Here is a 22,429-nt window from a genome sequence, read left to right on the forward strand (position 1 = left end):
AAATTTTCTATTGGCATGCGTGTAGGAACATTTCTTTTTTCGAATAGCTGTGCAGTTAATTCTAACAGGCCCTCATTTGTTCAAGCAAGTTAACATTGCCTTAATAATACAGCTAATTATGTAGCCTTACTTCCTTTATTGCGGTCGCCTACAAATGTTCTCTCATCTACCGACGTGAAGTCGAAAGTAAGCCGCGAAACATTCGCCTATTGTGCCTCGTAGCTGGTTTTCACAAGTAAACTGATAGCGTGTCCGCTGTATTCAATGCATGACGTGGTTGAGCGAACTATATCTTGGTCCACTACTAGGATGTAGGGAAGAAATTGTGTTCTGTTAGTCACCATGCCCCACTGCACAAAAAATAAGATTCTTAGGTTGTACCTGCCAGCACTACTATGTGATTATAAGGCACACCTTGGTGGGCGACACCGGAATATTTTTTAGCATCTGAGGTTCTTTAACCTGCCTCCGATGCGTCGTACAGGGACGTTTTTGCATTTCGCCGTCATCGAAATGCGGCCGCCACGGCCGAGATTTGATCCCGCGCCCTTGGGCTTGGCAGCGCAACGTCAAAGCCATTGCGTTGCCATGGCGGGCACTACACCGCTTACTCAATGGCGCGATTTGGGTTTGTAGGAAGTTAGCCCTATTTCAACAAATCTCGCTTCTCAAGGTAGGCAGCAATCAGTAGTTAAACTTTCCCGAAATATTATCTTGGTGTGAAAGTGCAGTGTCCATTGTCTCGTGCAAACGTAAGTTGCCATAGGCACATTCAAAGTTATCGGCAATGCCATTTTTATTCCTTAATTATTTGTTAGACCTATGGCGAACACAAGTACGGAGGGTAGCGAGTTATATAAGAAAAATATAATAAAGCCTACAAATGCACTGCACGTAGAGTAGAGAGGTAAGTACACAAAACACGCGGCTCTGTGTAGAAAGTAGCTCACGCGTCCAGAGCAGGATGCGTTAGCGCAACAGTAGAGCTTGCACATGGTCTAGTTGGTTTTTTGCTGAGTGACGTAATTGCCACAAAAAGCATACACACAAAATACAAAGGAAACACATACGCAAAGACATAGGCGACGTATGGGAATCGTGGTGTCGGCGTGGTCGCCACGAACGGTGACGCGGGTATATACAGGAAGAAGGAATGCGCGCCGGAAGGGCGAGACGGAACGCAGCTGGCTACCCAACTGAAAGACAACTTTATTGGTGAGCCGAGTGCGTTTATAGACGCGGCTGACCATGTGACTAATTAATTCGCCGCCCCCTGGGCAGGAGTAGAGCCGGTTCCGAAACCGAACCTCATTAAAGCTACTAAATCGCAGAAATAGCAGTGTCCTCACCTTGCTCTGCAGCTTCCAGGAAGCCGACATCACTGCTCAAGGGATTGGTGGTGGATTCCACAATCTCCTGACAAGTGACGTCTTTCGCTGTCAACGATTTCATGCGCACCGGCATACCACCAGGACGATCCGCGTGCTGGCGAAGACGGAGGGTCGCTGACGAAGCCTCCGAGGTTGGCGACTCGAATCTGTCAGTGGAGTCCTTGTCCATCGAAGCTGTCGATGCGATAGCTGGTCTTCTTCTGGTCGCAACGCGCCCCCCGTGCCCACGCGGCGCGTGAAATGTATCGTTGTTATTTTTTTCGTGAGGACAACTAAGTTTGAATATGCTGGCCCGAATCCACTAAGAGAAATTGACCGAAAATTGGGCACCGCAGACTACGTGCGTCAATAAAATATACTTTAACAGTTCAAGAAATGAAACGAATTCAAAAGAAGAAAAAAGTGGGATTGATGCATGTTGGACGCGTAAGAAATCAGTATGAGGCAAACAGCCCCCTAGCCTGCTTAATTTAATGAGGTTTGACTGCATCTATCAATGTCTACCCATTTGGATATCTGATCTCCATGCGAACTTTCTAGTTTATTGATGGCAGCGCCATCGCTCGCCAGGAGTGGTCACTATGCTTCATTGACAGTACCATAGCCTCCTAGGTATAGGAGGCTATGATAATGCGTGGCCATTCTTGAGAAGCATAGCGTCTTCTGTAGAGGGGCGGCGCTGCGTTTAGCTCAGTGGAATGGAAGAACAGCTTCGTGGGGAGGGCCGTTTGCGAATACGCGCTTAGTTTTGTCACTTTCTGTGGCCCCCTCCAACCTCCAACGCTGCCCCCCTCACTATCACGATGGCCAGCACGTGAACACGTTGCAGAACCGGATCGAGGGCTGTTGATGATGACCTCAAGAACATGGGGAGGCGCATGTCCCTCCGAAAGGGGGTATTTCTTTTCTTAAACTTTCCTAAAAAATTTGCGTTGTTGGAAAAAGCTTTCTCTTTCGTGAATCACAGTAAGTGCCACTATGGTTCTTCACCGCCTCTACAAGGTGAGAAAATGAAAACCACAAAAATTAAAGCTAAAATATTTGTTTCACCTAAGGTAGTTACCCTCACGGCCCTCTACTACATGCAATGTACTCCTCAACATTTACAAGAGACTGCCAATTCTGCAATACACCAAACACCCTTTACCACATAGTCTGGGAATGCAAAAACAACCCACGTGCAACGCCAATCCAAGCAGCAACAGCAGCCCAGTGGGAGGCAGAGTTGACAAGCCCAATACCTGAGGACCAACTACAGCTGGTGAACAGAGCCAGGCTATCAGCACAGGGCTACGGCTACCTAGAATAGCGTGGTCGCCCACCATCTGGCATCAACAGCTTGGTCTCTGAAATAAAGTTTGTTTGTTCACTCACTCACTCACTCACTCACTCACTCACTCACTCACTCACTCACTCACTCACTCACTCACTCACTCACTCACTCACTCACTCACTCACTCACTCACTCACTCACTCACTCACTCAAGGAAGGCCCTCGAATAGTTGATTATCGTGAGTTCATTATTCAAGTGCTAGTTCAAGCACAAGCTTATCAAGCTTATGCTTGATAAGCTATTCAAGCTCAAGCTTACGAACAGTTGCACGTCGACCACACCACTTGGGAGGTTTCAACCATCAGTCGTATACTGTATACGACTGATGGACCTGTATCGGACCTGATCGACTTCCAGATGAACAACCTTCCAGATCCAGGCAAACCTTCCAGATCGGTCCGGTGGACCGATCTGGAAGGTTTGCCAATAGTTTGACTGTTACCTTATCCCTCCCGGGCGCCATCCCCCTGCGCATTCGTGCACGAGCCGCGCGAAGGTCGTGAAGCTGGAAAGGTTGATCCAGTTCCAGATTATCGCAGCCTGCATACGAATAATCCATCCCTCGCGTGTCTCGATCCTGATTGAGGTATTGTGAGCGCAAAGCGTTCGCTAGCTGCTCCGTGTTTCCTTGAAAGTTGTGTAGTGCGCGAGTGAGGTGTTTCTTGGTTTCCGATCGTGTTTGTATAGGGTCTATGAGACTCCTGAAGAGCCGCCAAGCGTTGAGGCTCGACATCTGTCTTGCTGCGCTGTTATATATATCTATCCAGTTAGTGTCGGCGAGCTAGGCAGCGTACTCGGCTGCTTGCTGAGTAAAGTCAGAGATGCGAGCGCGGAGTTTACGATTGTGTTTCTGCCGCCGCCATCGGTTGGTTAGGCTGCGGCGAGCTTCCCAGAGGTGCATCACGTGGTTATCCACGTCCGGTGCACATTCCGTAAGCTGTATCTACTTTTCGTATGAACGAAGTGTTTGCATGAGTCCGTGCGCCCAAGTGGAGTAGTCTTGTTCCAAGGGTGAAGTTACTGGGAGGGCCTGTCGGAAAGCATTCCAGTCGGGAAGTTTGGCTTCTGCAAGGGGCGATGTAAGGGTCGAGCGTCAATGATAGCGTTCAGTATGCAGGGGTCGCTACCGAGGGTCTCCTCGGTGTTGATCCAGTCTGCCTATCGGATGTGTTTCGTGAGGGTAAGGTCGGGGCAGGTGTCCCGAGTGACAGAATTCCCTACACGTGTTGGGTGGACCGGGTTGGCTAGAAGAGTGATGCCCAGCGTAGATATAAGTCCTGCCAACTTACGACCACGCGGCTCTTCCTTGCGATAGCCCCACATGGGACAGGGGGCGTTAAAATCGCCCACTATCATCAGGGGATCGCGACCAGCGATCCTTAGCGCTGCGCTAAAGATGTTAGAAAAAGTGACGCTCTTTAGTTTCGGGGGAAAATATATATTAAATATGTGTACGGGGCTATCTGTTCGCCGCAGGCGGAGGACAGAGACCATCACGTACAAATATTCCAGATTTAGGTGGAGATCAACCTCCTGCGCTGTGTAGCCTTTATTGACTAGAAGACAGGCGGACGAGTCTCACTGAAAAGAGCTACAGCTCGAAAGCTTAACCGCAGCCCCGGTTTTTTGCAGTGGAAGGACTGCGGCCGGGTATTTGAGATTGTCAATGCACGAGATTGTCAATTTTGGATTTGTCCAAAATTTGATAACTGTGTCGTTAATTCGGCAAGGGCGTTTTCGAGGGCGGTGAAACGCACGTCAGAGCTAGAGGGTGTCAGGTCAGCCGGCACCACTTGCTTCGGTTCCGGAGCCACCTGGGCAGGGAGCGGGGAGGACTGAGCTGTTTCTAGCGCGTGAATTTTGGCGTTAAGTTGATCATTTTGTGCCCGGAGAGTCTCGAGCTCGCGACGGAGGTCCGTGACGTTAGAATTACGGGTGGGGGGGAGTATGAGGAAAAATCTTTGATGGGGGAGAAGGTAGGGGAGTACGGGGTGGCGGTGGAGGCCCGTCTCGGCTGCCTACCTTAAGCTGAGACGTATTCTTTGGTGAGCCAGACGGAGGGCCCTCGAGAGCCGGGAAATCCCCGTCTTGAAATGTAGGGGCGTCTGAATCTCGTGGCGCTTTCGGGTTAGTTGACCGAGGTGACTTGGGGGCACGTCCAGGCAAGGTGCCCGCCGGTGGCGTTGGTCCGGTTGTGCCTTTCGTCATCTTCTTGCTAGTCGTGGGAGCTTTTGGAGTGGTGTCAGGACCCGAGGGCACTGCAGTCCGAGGTTGAGTTCGTTGACAGGTCGGCTTGCATGCCCGGTTGTTGCTGCCGCCGAAATTTGGCTTTACAGTCTTGCGAGCCCGTAAGGTGACCGCCACCGCACATGATACAGGAAGGAGTGCATTCGTGGGGCGCCATGTTGCCTTCTTCGAGGACTGCGACCGTTTCGCCGCAGTGTCCACAGCGATTGTCTTGAGGATTCGGGCATAGGTCCGGACGGTGACCGATGGTGCCATATCGGAAACACGCGGGAGTAGTCCGCTTGTATTCGCGCACCACAGTCACCACACTGTTAAGTGCACGTAACGCGGTACTCTGTGTCCCACGAAGGTAAGCAGGGCAACCGTCGACTTGCCCAGCTTGCGGATGAAGGTTATCTCTCCTATGCACCACTGCACTTTAGATTTCAGGGTGGTATAAGTTTCCTGCTCATGAACCCTAATAATCCCCCTGCAGACTTCACCGTTGACATTGGCGTGTCCAACTAGCGGGATGGGGTCTTTGGAAGCATTGAGTGTAAATTCACGAACGAGCGCGTTCTCCGCATTGACGTCTTGAGTGGTGGCAATGACAATATTCTGGTCCCAGATGGGCCAGACGCTAAGAATGTCCACCGAAGATGGATTTACATAGGCAGAAAGCAAAGCACCAAGCTCACCGTTCTGCAGGGTTGTCTTCAGGGAGATCGTCGCTCTGGGCCTGATGGCAATCATGAAATCTTATTTGCGCAGTCGGGGCATAGCGGTGGGCCGCCATTTCTTCGATCTCGCTGCTTGCGAGAGCTGAGGGTTGGACTTTGCAGTATTCGAAGGTACAGAAACACCGGAACTCATGGAGAGTCCGTTGACCGCCGAGGTGTTCGAGCGTTGCTGATGTTTACGAAGTGCCACCAACGAGAATAGGCCTTCATCCCCTATCTCCTCCGTCGGAGTGGAAGTTTCAAGCGAAAGCGGGGCTTCTGCGACGATTTCTGACCACGTCATCGTCTCGGGACCGTACCCGCTCCAAGCAGAGGCCGCCATAGCGCCCGCGGAGAACGATGGAGATCGAGTCAGGAGCGTTAGGCCCAGCTGGATGAAGTGGCGGAGACAAAAATGGGCCTAAAAGGCCCAAAAAAATGGCCCACCTGCTTCAGAGCGGTATCTTCGGGTGCCGGGTGATGTTATCCGTCTAGTAGAAGCAAAATTTCACGGGGTCCCTCGGAATTTGCGGTAAAACGGAGGAAAATTGACGGAGCCGATGTGAGGCGCGTCCGCTCGTTCCGCGCTCGCAGCGCTCTCCTCTCATCATGGGGGTGTCGACGAAGAACATCTACATCGACTGAAAGCTAATCTACAACAATCACAACAAGCACGTCGCAATGCAAACAAGAAAAAAATGTCAGTTTGGAGGTCGGGAAGTCCAGGTTCTAGGCTACAAAGTGAGGTAGAAAGGGTTGAGCCGACGTCTGAAATGGTTGAAGCTATAACGAAGACTCCAGAGTCAACAAACAAGTCGGAATTGCAATCAGCTTTAAGAATGGTAAGTTTTACGAGCGGTTTCTCCGAAACAAAGCGTCCTTCTTCTAACTTTTGCATCCACTGTTGGGTCCGAAGGCCAAATGGAAATAGGGAGCCCTGCGCAGAGCTGCTTTCAATAGACTCAAGGAGGCGCAGGAATAGTGTACGATCCTTGTGCATTATAGTGGCGCTTGTCCACTAATGTTGAGCTGCGACGCTTCTTCTTTTGGGTTAGGAGCAGTACTTGCGCAGCTGGATGCAAACGAACATGAATTACCGTCGTGATTGCGTCCGGAACAATGGGCAAGCACGAAAGAAACTACTCCCAAAAGGAAAGAAAAATCACGCGCTTTCATCAGTACGTTGCTGGTCCTTATGTAATCACAATAATAGATCACAAACCACCTTTCATAATAATGATCTCCACGAAGCAGATCCAGCAAGTTCTCTCACCGCGTATGCTTCGTTAGGGCGTGATTTTGAGCGCTTACGACTACGAGCGGTTGTACCGGAAAGGAAGAAAACAGAAAATGCTGACGCGCTCAGCCGACTTCTACTCGCTTCGAATTCTGATGAGCCAGTGGCACCAGGTGACCTCTTGATGACTGAAGGCCTGAGCAAACCGACATTAAGTGCCGAAAAGATAGCAGAACTGACAGTGGCAGATTCCACACTTTCTGAAACTTACAAGGGTTTACAAATAGGTTGTATTACGTAATGGCAAGGTACAGATTTTAAGCCCTACAAATGTCGTGCACAGAAACCATCAACACACCGAGGCTGCGAATTGTGGGGAATACAGGTAGTGATTCCCGCAAAGGCCAAAGAGATAGCTATGACACTCCTTCACGCTAACCACCCAGGAATGACTACGATGAAACGCTGCGCTCGTAGTCACTTGTGGGGCATGGCCTAGATTGGACGCTGGTACAGAGGACAAGGTTTAGTCATCTGAAACACGCCAAAAGTACAATCGTCGTCCACAAGCACTTGCCACTCTTGTATGGCCACGTCCAATTGAACGTGGAACAATCATCAACGTTGATTTCGCTGGGCTGGGCCGGTGAACAACCAAAGTTTAATTTTTTTTATCGTAGTGGATAACTTCTCCAAGTGGCTAGAAGTTAGACCAGCCCAATCACAGTGCTCTCATTGTTTTATCTGCACAATTGGCATGTGGCCGTCATGGGGACTGAGCAAAAAATTGGGAAATGCAAACAATCACCGAACACCGATCTCTCTTATGATAGGTGGACCACACTGTCAATAGATGGAAGCTGTTCCACTGTTGTGGAACATTTTAACATGTCACAGGAGTGTGCCGCAACCTGGACTGGACACTCCCATACAAAGTAGGTCGTGTTAGTTTGCACTCAATACTAGCGTCAAACACCCTGACGTGTATCGCCCATTCAAGAAACAAAAACATTTCTCTCTTCACAAGTGAACATTCGATGAATATCCGTCGGTTAGGAATTAGTAAACAATAGGGCTGAGCTTGACACCAACCAAAACATTTAAATTTTAGCGTACCCGACGTTTCGGGAGACGGACCGGCTCCTTCAAGGGTGAGGTCGGTAGAGCCTTGCAATGCTGCTCTTGTCTGCATGGAGTTTGTTAGTAAAATCACTAGAAAAAAATAGGCGTTACGTTCAAGCAGCTATCGTCAGAATGATGGTTAGGACATGCATTCGGCCTCACACGCTCTTGCAGCATTATCTATTTCACCTCAACTTCCCTAATTTCTCGGCAAACCGATACTTCTTAACGCACGAGAGCAATAAGTATCTGCCGGCATGCATAATCATTACGAATTGTTACATAAATAACACAATAGTTTCTTGAAAATAATCAATTTTCACTCACAAAGCCGTCTGAACCAAGAAGGACGAAGTTTAAACAAAACCATACCGAGGGTGGCTGAGCCACCATACTTGCAGTTATCTGTCGTGAAAAATCTATGGTTGCCAGAAACGCGAACAGCGCAATTGCATTATGTATAATGTTCTAGTACTCTGTACTTTGGGGAAGCCGACTTTGGAGCTGACCAAAGGCATAGCCAGAAAAAACTGATGAAATGAATTTAAGACCGCAAGTCCAGTAATAATATGCAAACACGGTCATCTTAATTCATGTGCTGAAGTCAGCGTGCCGTTCCCTTCGAAGTCTACAACGTACGATCAAAGACTCTCCGGGTGCATCGTGTGCCTAGCCACATACTCACCAGGTGGCGCACATCGGCGTCCTCTGCCAATGGTAATCGACCATTGATTACTGTCTGATGACAGAAGGAATTCATGATAAGTTTAGAGAAATCGTCATTGATAAGGTAGGGTATAGCAGCTTAGGCAGTGACCATAAACGCATCATTTTAAAAATGGGATATTTAGTTGGGAAGAACTGGCAGAAGCTCAACTGCTAACTCAAAGAAACAGACTTGCACAAACGACCACGGGTAGGAAACTCCTTGGCAGACTCGGGTATCACGAGTTCCTAGAAAAACACAACCAAGCTAAACCCATCCCCACAATAATCAGAAACAGCATCAATGTTACGCCAATACCCAGAAATATGGACCCAACTCTACATGCAGGCAGAGGAGAAGCCAGAGCTGCGTACATTGAGAAAACGCTCGGCGACAAACCAAACTCCCGCTTCGTGGACGCGGCAAGATACCCAGGCAGGCAGAAAAGAACGGTAGCTGCTGTCACTGACTATTTGGGCAGAGAAATCATTAGCGCCTCCACTCGCAACACCACTATCGTGGAAGCAGAAGAAATCGCAATAGCCCTTGCTATCAAAGCGACGGAACCAAACCAACAACAAATAACCATCCTATCAGACTCTCAAGCGGCATGCAGAAGCTACCTCAGGGGACGAGTATGCACCGCAGCCTATAGGATTCTACGAGATATAAAACCCCGAGCCAGATTTCACCTTATATGGGTCCCCAGTCATGAGGGAATCAAGGGAAACGAAGAGGCTGACAGAGTAGCTCGTGCGCATGCTACACACCACGGGTGCTCACAGGACACCTCTGAAGACCTGATCCCGATTGACCAGAACTACTCTGCAATTTTAAACTACCACAGAGGAAATAGAATGAAACTACCACCCCCAGATAAAAACCTCAGTAAGGAAGAACAGGTTATATGGAGAAAGCTGCAAACGTATACATATAACAACCTGCACATTCTCCATAAAATTCACCCTGAAAGATATGCGGACACATGCCCATGGTGCGGAGCCACGCCAACCTTAGACCACATCTCATGGGCATGCACGGCATATACACAAAAGACAAACACAGAAATTACGGATCATACACAATGGGAGGCTGCGCTGTCCAGCTCACAGGAAGAGGTCCAAAGGCCCATCATCCGACAAGCGAAACGGCGTGCGGAAGCCAGTGGGGCCCTTGTCTAGGGGCTCCAACCATTGAGTGTTTTATTCTTCAATAAAGTTGTTCTATGGGAAAGAGAACAAGGAGCGAAAAATGCCAGTCCAAATTTGAAGGCTGGACAAATAGCAAATATAGTCACTAGAGTCGAGGAATAAATTGGCAAATGGCCAAGTTAAGAGTGGGAATGTGGTGAGCTTCTAAGTGTAATAACGACAGAAATACAGAAAGAGAAACAACATGTTCGTTGGAAAGGAACAAAGAAACCGAAAAGCTGGTGGAACAGGGAGATACGAGAAGCGATCGCAGACCGACAGAAAGCAGCTCGAGAGCACAGGCAGGCGAATAATGCGCAGTTGCCGCAGGATGAAGTAACCAGTAAATGGGAAATATACCGGGAGAAAAAGTCTATGGTTCAAATACTGGTGTGAGCAAAATTAAAAGGTGAAATTGAACGTTGGTTGTCAGAAATACGTGAGAAAGAGAAGGCCGCACCTAGAATATTTTCGAACCACATAAAATTATTAGGCCGGAAGTCAACAACAATACAACAACATATCCTAGACGAAGATGAAAACATACTGGAAGGAGAAGCGGCAATAAATTACGCCCGAAAAATAACAGGCGAATCTTTCCAAGGCAATGACGAGGTTTTATTTGAAGAAAAAAAGAGCATGAAAAAGACCCAAGTGGATAAAGAGCTCGTGCTGAAAAATTTCAACTGGAAGAAAGCGGGAGAGAAAGTTCCTTAGCGCACCCACAGGGCTAGACAAGGTTCCCGTTAGGCTGATTAATGAACTAGGACCAAAAAGTAAGGAAGCTCTGGTGAAAGCAGTGGAACAAACTTTAAAAGATAGACGAATACCAGACAGTTGGCGACAAAGTAGAACGAATTTAATTTATAAAGGCAAGGGGGAGAAAGATAGAATTCACTCGTATAGACCGTTGACCATTACATAGGTAATATACAGGCTGGCAATGCAGGCAATCAAATTAAAGCTTCAAGCTTGGGCAGAGAATAATGGCATTCTGGGAGAACTTCAGAATGGCTTCAGAATTGGTAGACGTTTAGATGATAACTTATTTGTCCTTACTCAGTGTATTGAAATATCAAAAGTAGAAAGCAGACCGTTATGTGTGGCCTTTTTAGACATTACAGGAGCCTATGAAAACGTAGACCGCAACATCTTGTCGGATATTCTGAAAGGGGAAGGCTTAGGTGACGATTGCGCACAGCTTTTGAGAGAAATTTACCTAGAAAATATTGTTTGCGTTGAATGGGAAGGAATGAGGAGCGAGGAGAAAGTTCATATCGACAAGGGACTGAGGCAGGGGTGCCCTTTATCCCCGCTGCTGTTTATGATGTACGTGGTGAGGATGGAGAGGGCGCTAGAAGGCAGTAATATCGGGTTTAATCTCTCATACAAACAGGCGGGTACAGTAGTGGAGCAGCAGCTCCCAGGTTTATTTTATGCGGATGGCATTGTGTTGCTAGCTAACAAGCAAAGTGATTTGCAACGTCTGGCTAATATCTGTGGACAGGAAGGCAGCAATTTAGGTTTTAAATTTAGTGTTATAAAATCAGGTGTTATTGTATTCAATGAAAACAGTGAACAGACAGTGGAGATACAGGGCCAGGAACTCCTGGCCCTGTCACCTGAGGGCCTCGGGTGACAGAATATAAATACCTTGGTATATGGATAAACCAGGGCAATAGATATATGAAAACACAGGAAAAAACAATAACAGTGAAGGGGAAGAGAAATGCAGCCATAATGAAGCACAGAGCGCTATGGGGATACAATAGGTACGAGGTCCGCCGAGGTATGTGGAAAGGTGTAATGGTTTCAGGTCTTACTTTTGGAAACCCGGTTGTTTTCTGTAAACCAGGGGTACAATTAGGACTCGATGGGAACCAAAGGTCAGTGGGTCGACTCCCATTGGGCGCTCACGGGAAGACTACAAATGAAGCTGTGCAGGGTGATATGGGCTGGACTAGTTTTGAAGTGAGGGAATTTCGCAGTAATATGGAGTATGAAGAACGCCTGAGGACTGTGGAAGAAAGTAAATGGGCTGGGAGAGTGTTAAGGTATCTGTACAGGAAAAACATTGATTCACAGTGGAGGAAAAGAACTAGGAAGCTTACCAGCAAGTATGTGGACTGTAGGGTGGGCAACACAGCAACAAAGACGGTCAAGCGGAAAGTCAGGGAGGCTGAAATAATCTCATGGGTGGCGGCAATGGAAAGGAAACCTGCCATGAGTAACTACTTAAGAGGAAGAACGAAATCGGTAAAGAAACAATTTATGATAACTCAAAGGGAAGCTCATTACTTTTCGAAGTGAGATCGGGATGCCTTAGAACACGCACCTATTAAGCGAGATATAAGAAGGAAGAAGAAGCATGTGCTTGCTGCGGTAAAGCTAGGGAAACTTTGAAGCATGTTTTATTAGAATGTGAAGACGTCTACCCAGCGGTCGATTTAGGCATCACTGGCCTCCTTGAAGCCCTTGGGTTCAGGGGGAGCAGTGGGAAAGTAAACATGTCTGAAATAGGCATTAGTAAGAGGCGATTGGAGGATCGGTGGACGAAAAGTAGGGATACGACAAAAAACGGAGACGTACAAAAGCACAGTTAGCAATAGGGGATCAGATAATTTTTGTGTGGGAGTTCATAGTGTTTATTTTTTTATTGTTTAACTTAGGTAGGATATTAGCCAGTATAATAGCAAGAGCTTGGTGGCGCAACCCACCGCCCCGTTTCAAAGCGGACGCTCATAACATCCATCCATCCATGCCAGCGTCGCACAGCTGGCGCAGGTGGCACCATCCTTGATGAATCCCTTCCGTTTGCGAGTAACGGAAGAAAAGAGGGCAAACGAGCATCGAATCTTACTCAGAGAAGTTTTCCCCAACCTTGCGAGGTAACAAGAGAGAGAGCGGGCATACTGCAAAATGAGAGAATACTTGTCACATCGGAAGGAATCTTATAGAGCTAGGAAAAATCATAATAAATCCTGTAAATAAATGTCCACGGATTCGTGCTTTTCGTTTTGTAGAATGCTTTATTTTATTCTGTTATTGGAGGTGCCGGAGCTGTGTCGTTGTACTTAATGTGGCTACAAATCGAAAGCTAAGTCATGAAACATGTCTTTTCCTGACAGAGCGGAGTTTCCTGAGTGATGTTTGATGAAGATTAGGCTTCCTCAATAGCGGCATTTATGGCCTATAGAGTTTAGGTAGATTAGGTAGAGTTGAGTCAGAGACGTCCTTAGCTTTTTGTTTCATTCGAAGCGGTCAATGCGCAGCACTGATCCAGTCTGTCCGTGTACCATCACGTATGACGGCAGCGCCTGTCTAAACCACAAATTATAGTCCAACGGAACGTCAATCTGCAGCGGTAGGTTGGGCTCAGATTTCTTTTTTCGACCGAGCGATCTGTTCGCTTTCACACCGCTATAACGTCAGTGGAATACTTTATCGACCTGAGGCACTGACAGTAATGTGTCGTGAAAATATCCGAAAAGTGCATGCAATAACTGGAACTTGTTTTATCTTTAACTCGCGCGTCCGCTCACGTTGGCTGACCAGGTCTGCTAGGATGTCGAGATGGGCGTGCTCTCCAAAAGTGAATAGAAGGGCGGCGCGCGCTGGAGAGCGGTGACTATTCCCTCGTCGCGTCCTGGTTAATAACTCCAATACGTCCCACTGCTTCAGTGTCTGCTCAACCAGGAACGAAATATCTGCACACGACTTATGGTATTAAAAAACAATGTAAAACATTTCAATCGCATCAATAAACTGTTATCGAACCGCACTGACGTCACTGTTTTCTCAAATAAAGCGAACTTCCGTGGGGCGCAATTAAACTATACCAAACAGATATCTTAAGACCCACGCTATACTCTTATCATTTATACCAAACTGGTGTTGGAGTGAGAGAGTATTCATTGAAAATAAATAACTTTGTGATTGGCGACCGTAACATAGCGTTTGCTTTGTAAGTTAGATTCGCCTCTCTAACCTGATCGAACACATCGACCATAGTCGAGGACACCACCTTTTACCCTTGTCAAAGCTAAAACAAAAAGAATATGCTAAAACATTTTAGCCTAAAGTATAGCTAGATACAGGTGACACTAATGTCAAGCGTGTGATCATTTTGCTCGGCAGGCTTTTAAGAGACTTCGTACTTTATGTTAGAAGCATATGGCATCGTCATCGATGACGAAATTGAGTGCAACAGATTTCAAACGAATTCGATGACGCGTCCGTCCAAGATGATAAATGAAGACAACTTACCCCCAGGTCACGCTAACACCTACATCTATGCGTTCAGGCCAGGAAAACGCATTTTTAGTTCAAAAAACACAATAAATAGGCTCTTTGTCCACATGCAGGGAGGAAGGAGCTTTTCTGAGCATGTACTCTTCCATCTCACCAAGAAATTAATTTATCAGGTTCGCAAGAGACGAGTTAATAATCAGAAGTGACAAATATACTGCGTAGCAAAAATATTGCTGAGTATGTCGAGGTTAAGTAAGGCAATTTAAAAAGTACGTGTACGTAACCTCACGCAAGCAACTATTTAACGACTTGCTCTGCAATAAAAGGAAATAAGCAAGACAGACATAACGCTGCTAAATGAGCCAAGAAACACTTTTCTAACTAATAAGATAATGGTATCGCTATTAAAGTACATCGCCTCACGAATCTCCTGCCGCAAAAGAAGGTTTCGAATCCTTCAGGCACAAGCGAAGTTAGACGTAGTTTGCATCGTGCTGACGTAGTTTGCCGGACCGATGATCGGCTTCATGTGTCCTTTCATTTCTGCTAGCATGATGGAAGCTGCACAGGGGAGATGACAAGGCGGCGCATATGAGCAGTGCACCTCTGATCCCACCTACAGCCCCTCCATGCACGTTTCGCCGACGAGGCGAGCAAAAGCGACGGTGGCTCCTGGATGAAAGGGCTTTATGCCCTCACCCAAAGGTTTGGGCTCGTGGCGGCACCCCGTGGCGGCCACGGCATCTACGCTACGCTTGTGATCTCGGAGGACACGCGCAGCAGACGCAGCAACGTGCAACCGTCGGGTTAAAACCTCAGTCCAAATATGCAATGATTTTTCTGTCTTGTTGACATCACAGGCACAGCATATATTTTTCGATTATTTCACTCAAAAGAGCAATAATTGTATTGCTGAGAATGTTCTCGGCGATCACTAAATTTGCCAATAGCTGTCGTGGCTCCAGCTGCTTGCGATGACGCTGCATGATAACACTGCGGAAGCGAGAGCAACCGATTTCACTGCTTTTGACACGAAATTACAGATTCCTTGCTCCGTGCAATGGATTAATATTTGGTTCCCATATCTCGCAGGTGCCTCGTTGCCAGATCGCCAACGTTTTCATAGTATTCTCAAACGAATGTTTCAGGAACCCTGTAAGAAAAATTTTCACGCTTTGTGGCTTATCTTGTTCCCTAATAATAACCGCTATCTGTATCGCGTGTATTTACCTGAACGCTGCACTCCCTGTACTTTGAAAGTAAAAAATGGCATGCGCACTCTGAAAGAAAAGTAGCGAGCGCTGAGTGCTAAAGGGCTAGCGTTCGAGCATTTAGGAGTCAGCATAACTCGTACACAAAGGTGGCATTTACATGTTGAAACGATTTGTTCAAAAGTTAACCGAAAATTGTTCTTCTAGAGCAAAAAAATTACGGCGCGCTACTAAAAGAATTTTAATCTAATCGTGCATAAAACATTCGCTCGTCCTATTTTGGAATATGTTTGTGTATTATGAAGTCCGTACCAGAAAGTTCAGAAAAGTAAAACAGAAAATAATTCAAAAGCTGGCGTTACGTTTCATCTGCTATAAATACCCAGTGACCATTCCAGTTACAGTTAGGCTAAATAGATGTGGTCTAGAGCTGTTGGAGTGTCGCAGAAAGATGCCTCGGATAAAGTTTCCAAATTTGGCAACAAAGAAAAGGGTAAATAAAGACAATACATTCGATATCCAGGAAGGAGAAGTGTACGAATAAATTGTAGGGCCATTGAACCTAATCTATCGTGTACCGATGGGTTTTGTTACTGATGTCTTCCTGTCACGACAAAAATGTTGAATGCACTACCCAAATGTGTTGTTGAAAAAGATTATACCCACGAATTTGAACGTGCATTAGATATGCATTTTACTATAGTGTAACTATTATTTTACTATTGTGCCTTTTACTATTGTCTTTTCTCTTCTTTTGTTTCACCTGTGTGCGCGTGTATACTCTCTGTGATTGACTATGATTGTAACCCTCCCTGTAATGATCCCAGGCAGGAATTGACAGTATCAGTAACAGAAAAAAAAAATCACGCAGAAACTTCTCTGAGGTCGTCTAAGCATGCGTGAGCATTGTACCACTTGCTCATATACACGCAGCCTGGGGTGCGATTTTGTAGGAATGCCTTTTTTCATGCCAATGACTTTTCGCGTGACGTCATCGATTTTGGAAATTGTGTATACGTAGGCACGACGTTTCTTGGATCGTCCAATCAGAAGCTCCCTTCATTGGCCGATGTTTCTTTCGTATTCTCTTCTCTTTTTCCGGGACTGTATAGCAAATTTGTTTTGTAAAACGGCACTTAATAAAAGCGGACTTCCATGCTGCGTAAAGCAAATTCATTTTGTTACATTACAACGCAAAAGCTGCCGCAGTCCAAAGAAATGCAAACGCCAGTGCTCTATTTTTGAAGCCGTAGCCACATAGTAGTCGGATGTGCATCCAATCCATGCCGTTGAGCGCACGCAAAATGGCAGCCTTTGTTTACCTGTGAACAGCTGACAGCCCCTAGCGTGTCTGTCTGAACAGCTGACAGCCCCTTGCATGCCCGTAATTGCGGCCCCGCCCCCGTCAGATACTGATTGGGGTGAGTAACTATTGCTTGTGTAGTGCTTGCATTGTCGTGTGGTTTTCGCTGCATGTCTGACGTGTGATAATTTCTTCTTTAGGAAGGGCCAAGAAGAATTATCCGTAGCCCCCGAGGTCAAACTTTGCAACATAGTGGATCGAGAACTGTCAAGGCATTTTCCATAGGGCACCACCATGACAGAACGATAGCTTCGTCAAAGTTATCGCTGCATCGGTAATACTTCCTGCACTGATACGCTCCGAGAAAGAAGCTGCTACAACATTAAATGTGAGTAGTGGCTTCACCTTTTTTTACATTAGTGGTATAAAAAGGCAGAAATGAGTCGTAGTGAGCACTTTATGCAGGCGCTTAGCTTAGACAGAATGTTTGCCTCTAAATTTCTTACTGTGCTGCGGGCCGGCTGAAATTCCCAAGTTGGCAAAGAGAAAATGGCAGCAAAAGGGCCGCGGGTGTCGAAAGAGCAGGCGGCTATTCTCGTGCAGTTCATCGAGCAGCACCCATACCTGGCGAGAGCTTCTACAGAGTTCTCGCCACGTATGACTGCTGCTCGAAAAACGAACTGTGGGAGGAGGTGGCGGCGGTGCTTAACGCACAGGGGCCAGCCGTAAAGACCACCAGCCGTTGGCGCAACCATTGGGCCAAGATGGCCCATAAAGCGAAAAAAGAAGCGGCCAGGGCCGCGAGCGAGAAGAGGTGAGCTTCTAATGATGCTGACAGTAACGTCGTTTCACGTTGTCGTTGTTGTTGCCGTGTTTGCAGGGCTACTGGAGGTGGCAAAGTGGGTGGCGTCGACGGCCGCGTCCTCGACGTCCTTATGAGGACAGGAGGGGTCCTTGTTTCCCCCCCCCCCTGAGTACTTCGCCGATAGCGAGGTGCGTACATTGGATTTAAAAAAAGTGTTGTTTGTGTGACCTGCTGTGACCTCACAAATTTTCAGCATTACATTGTAACACAATATTGCAAAATTTTTAAGCCCTTTTTTTGTGCAAGTGACAATATAGGTTATGTACTCTGAGCAGCAACTTGTGTACATGATGCGCATTGCACACACTGCTCGCAATGTCTGAACACTACTCTGATTGCAGGACGACATAAGTTCAGAGGAAGCTGCAGGGCCCAGCGGTTCCCGCAGACATCCACCAGCGACAACTGCCTTCGTGGTGTCGGGCCCTGCAGCTGTTGCTGGGCCAAGTGGCCTTACACGTAAGGCAGTGACCCAGCTTTTGTAGTAGCATTGTTGTTTGCAGTTGCTGTATGATCTTGCTATGAAGTAAAGTACGTCACTGTGCTGTTATTACCTCTGTGTCCAGCATCCAGCTCTTATTCATGGAGGAGAAATGCAAGACTACAAATGACATGATGTTGTAATAGAGATTCCTTGTGCATGTTATAGGTTACTGCTACCAGCAACTTTCTGTGGCATCTTTTGCTCTAACTACCTGTTTTGTGTATCATTATTGTAGCTATGCAGCTATAATGACATTTCAAAGTGACTGGTTAGGACAATCAATCGGTGTAGGTCGGATAACAGTGAATGAGCAGTCTTTGCCTTGCATGAGGAGCCACCGGCTACCCCCCAGGTGCTGCGGCCTACCACCCAAGTGCCGCGGCCGACCTCGCAGGTGCCGCAGCCAACCCCGCAGGTGCCGCAGCCTACCCCTCGAGAGCCACGGGCACCCCGTAGGCAGCCCAGGCAGCAGGAACTCGATGGTGCTGTGGTGACGGCTACTGCCGCATATGTTCGCCAGAGCCAGTTGGAGGAAGCCAGAGTTTAAGAGGACACCCGCTTCCGCCAACAACTGCTGGAGCAAAACCGGCAGGTGTGTGTAAGGCCACAGATGTATATTTTTCTGCGTATGAAATTGATGAGCGTATGACCTCTCTAAAAATTATATTAATCAGTGAACAAGCATAACGTATACGTGTAGTCCTGTGGTGATATCTTGTACACATTCGCGTGATATAACATGTGTAAATATCTACGCAATTGTGTGGCAAAAAGAAAAAAGTGGCGTTGAGTTCAAGGAAGCAGGTATAGCAATGGAACACATCTTAATGGAATGCGACGGCACAAGTTTGATGGGCCAGAAAGATATTTCCAGCGTTTGAATATACAATGACAAGACAATAGCCTGCAAATGCGGATGAATGCAACACACGAAGGCCTTGTTACTCAGCTTCTGTAATTAAACTAATTACACGTCTTTGCTAACAGCACCACGAGGCCCACATGCAGAGCCTGCGGCAGCACCACTAGGCTCACATGGAGAGCCTGCGGCACCTCGGGGAGGAGGTGGCGGGAATGCGGGAAGTGCAGTCGCAGCGCCTCGAAGTGGAGCGGCAGCGCCTCGAAGTGGCGCGTCGGTCGCACGAGACCAACGAGCGCCTGCTTCAGCTGCTGCTGGCTGCACTGGGGCATGGTGGCAGCCAAGCCCCTCCCCCCTCTCAGGCCCCACATAATTAAAGGATGCAAAGGTAGCATAGGCAAGGAATTTGTAACTTATCTGAAAATTTGCTGATGTATTAATGATATGAAGGGCAAATATTGCTAATTTGCAAATAAATAATTGCTGAAATCACCCTTTAATGCAACCATAAGTAGCATAGCCATTGCAGCATGAATTTTTTCTTCAAGGTTTACTTCAGCCATAAGAGCGTGCACACCATCAGGCTCACCTGCAAAAGTGCCTGTAGGCCTGGTGTGTGCGGGCATTCCGACTGTGGCACTGCAATTTTGAGGTGCTTAGTTATTGTCATATCAATTTAAGCACGACGCCACACTGCAAGTGTTCTACAATTTAATCCTTGTCATCGAATGGTGAAAGTTTCAGGCCTTACTACAATGTCGAAAGCAACCTGTCAATATACACAGCAAAAAAGAAAAAAAAGTTATGAAAATTCCTTGCCTATGCTCCTTCTTTTCATTTGTAATGTTTATTTTTTGTTTGTTGCATATTTGTTTGTGTCACTACCTACTGAGCTGGAATGTCTCTTGCACATCTGTCTCATTATCAAACATTTTGTTGTCATTCAGTAATCTTTCAGGTTGTGATACATTGCATTTTATTCCTTGTGGTGCAATTTGTGTGTAATATTTATGCAGTTTGTCTTACTGAATATCAAAGTATGGTGCTATGGCTCTTTCAGTTTCAGAGCGCCACAACAGCATGTTCCTTTCACATCTAGTGATGTACCTATACATTTCGCTGTGATAAATATTCGGTTGGCGTGTGATTTAAGCACCCGCTCATTTCTGTTTCTGGTGCAGTTTAAGCCAGTTGTTATTACTGTGTACTTGTGCAGTGTACAACAGTTTTCTTAAACGATGCATGTCGTTACCTGTGATATATTATGATGCAAGAACAATGTGATCCAATATTTATTCCAACGTGTCTGTGATATGTTGCATAATGTCTCTACTACTGAGTACTCACACTTCTTCAATGTAGAGACTGTCGCATGTGATGTGTGCATAAACAAGTGTATGTTGAAGGCTGAAATACAGAAAGGTGCAGTTTTCCTCTAGTGCTTTTATTTACACATCGCAACCACATTTCTAGTGCTAGCTTGCACTGTACAAATATTACTGTATAACATTGCTGAGTTCTGCTATATACAAGTGAGGTCACTTTGTTGAAATCTATCAACTGCTCGCGGGAGCCACAGCGTTTGACGTGTCGGATGACCAGTTGGACGGCATTTTCGTCACTCGAAAGGAACTTTGCTGTTGTTGCGAGACAAACTGGTGGAGGACCTAGAAGCTGCGCGTGCAACAGCACGTTCCATGGAGCGGAAGGTGTGACGTGCACTGTACATCTTGGCTTCTGTGAGCTTCTCTGTGCTAGTAGAAAGCGAGGAGACAGGCGCTTATGTCCATCAATGCGTAAGGGGATACGAGTAAAAATCAGGCTACATGCATCTAGATGACGACAGCAGCAACAAGCAAATTGTGGCAGACACTTTGAATATGCACTTATTTTTAGCTTGCTTTCAATCTCATATGTCACCACTAATGATACTGTTTTACTTACTATAAATGCAGGCTTTACATAACCCTTCATTACACAACTTTTATGTACCCACCGTGGTTGCTCAGTGGCTATGGTGTTAGGCTGCTTAGCACGAGGGATCGAATACCGGCCACGGCGGCCGCATTTCGATGGGGGCGAAATGCGAAAACACCCGTGTACTTAGATTTAGGTGCACGTCAAAGAACCCCAGGTGGTCGAAATTTCCGGAGCCCTCCACTACGGCGTGCCTCATAATCAGAAAGTGGTTTTGGCATGTAAAACCCCATAATTTAATTTTTTTAACAAGTTTTACATTTCTCAACAAAACATGAATGCTTTGCATTACGCAGACATCAACTACAACTTAGCACGGGAAATGTATCTGCAATTTCACAGCATGAAATGCACAATGCAATTACTTAAAACTGTGTGCATGCACCTAGCGATGCCGACCTGCTGTTGACGTCGCAGCTGCCGCCGCACACTCCTCAGATAACGCATGTGCTGCGCACGGGTTGTGCCAAACATGCCAATGACATTGTCGCGAACAGCCCGCCCTCTCAAGTAGTGCATTCTAGAGCCCGTGTTTCGGGGCAGACTGTGTGGCATGGGGTCGCCGTTATTGTCAAGCTCGCTACTACTGCCCCTGCTGCTGTCGTCATCGCTGTCATCGCCTGATTCGTCGCCTTCAGAAAGGCGAAGGTTGTGCAACACAGCACATGCCGCGACAATGTTGGCTGCACGTTCCGGCTCGTAGAGGAGGGTGCGATATCGCTGAAGACAGCGGAAACGGCTCTTCAAGAGCCCAATGCACCTCTCCACTACGGAACGCATGGCGGCATGTGCTGTGTTGTACTGCCCCTCGGCTGTGTGCACTGGAGGATGGCCAGGAACCGGGGTCAGGAGCCACGGCTCCAAGGGGTAGCCACTGTCACCTGCACAAAGATGGAAATAGTACATTGAGTACTCCGCTGACGAGAGGCAAGTTGTCAACTGAGGAAAGCTACAGCATCATTCAACAAAGGTAGACTTCAGGGTTGCAAGTCCCAAGTAAAAGCATGAGTTGAGCATGTCCATAACCGACACAAGCTCTTAACCAATTTACAAGTGCACTACTCGGTGCCTGCCACAAACAAGAAATCAACACTTGTTGGTGCTATCAATGACAGTAGTAGCAGTAATGTGTGTTCATTTCTTCTGCTTCTAGCAGTCACTAGGTGCAGTAAGCACTAATACGTATTGCTTTCGTCAGCTCCTCGCAGACACATAATGTGCTTGTAACTTAACACTTCGAACATTGCCAATGGTGGCAGTCAATGTCTCAATTTTCTTTTTTTACTCTGGACTTACTCGTGTTCTTGTGGTTTGGTTAAAAGTTTGGGTTGGAGCGGACACGGCGTTCTGCGCTGCTGAAGCGTGACTGCGCCAAAAAAAATGTTTTTTTCTCACCGAGGAGGTATTCCCCGGCATTCACGATGCGCCCCGCTTGGAACCGCCGGCGCAACCATGTCGTCCGCCAGACGAAAGCGTCGTGGTCCGACCCCGGTCGCAGAGGGTCCAAGGCCAAGATTTTCATGTCCGCGTCGCAGATCTGAGATAAAACGTAAA

This window comes from Dermacentor variabilis, chromosome 2 (genome assembly GCF_050947875.1).
Source record: "Dermacentor variabilis isolate Ectoservices chromosome 2, ASM5094787v1, whole genome shotgun sequence".
NCBI lineage: Eukaryota > Metazoa > Arthropoda > Arachnida > Ixodida > Ixodidae > Dermacentor > Dermacentor variabilis.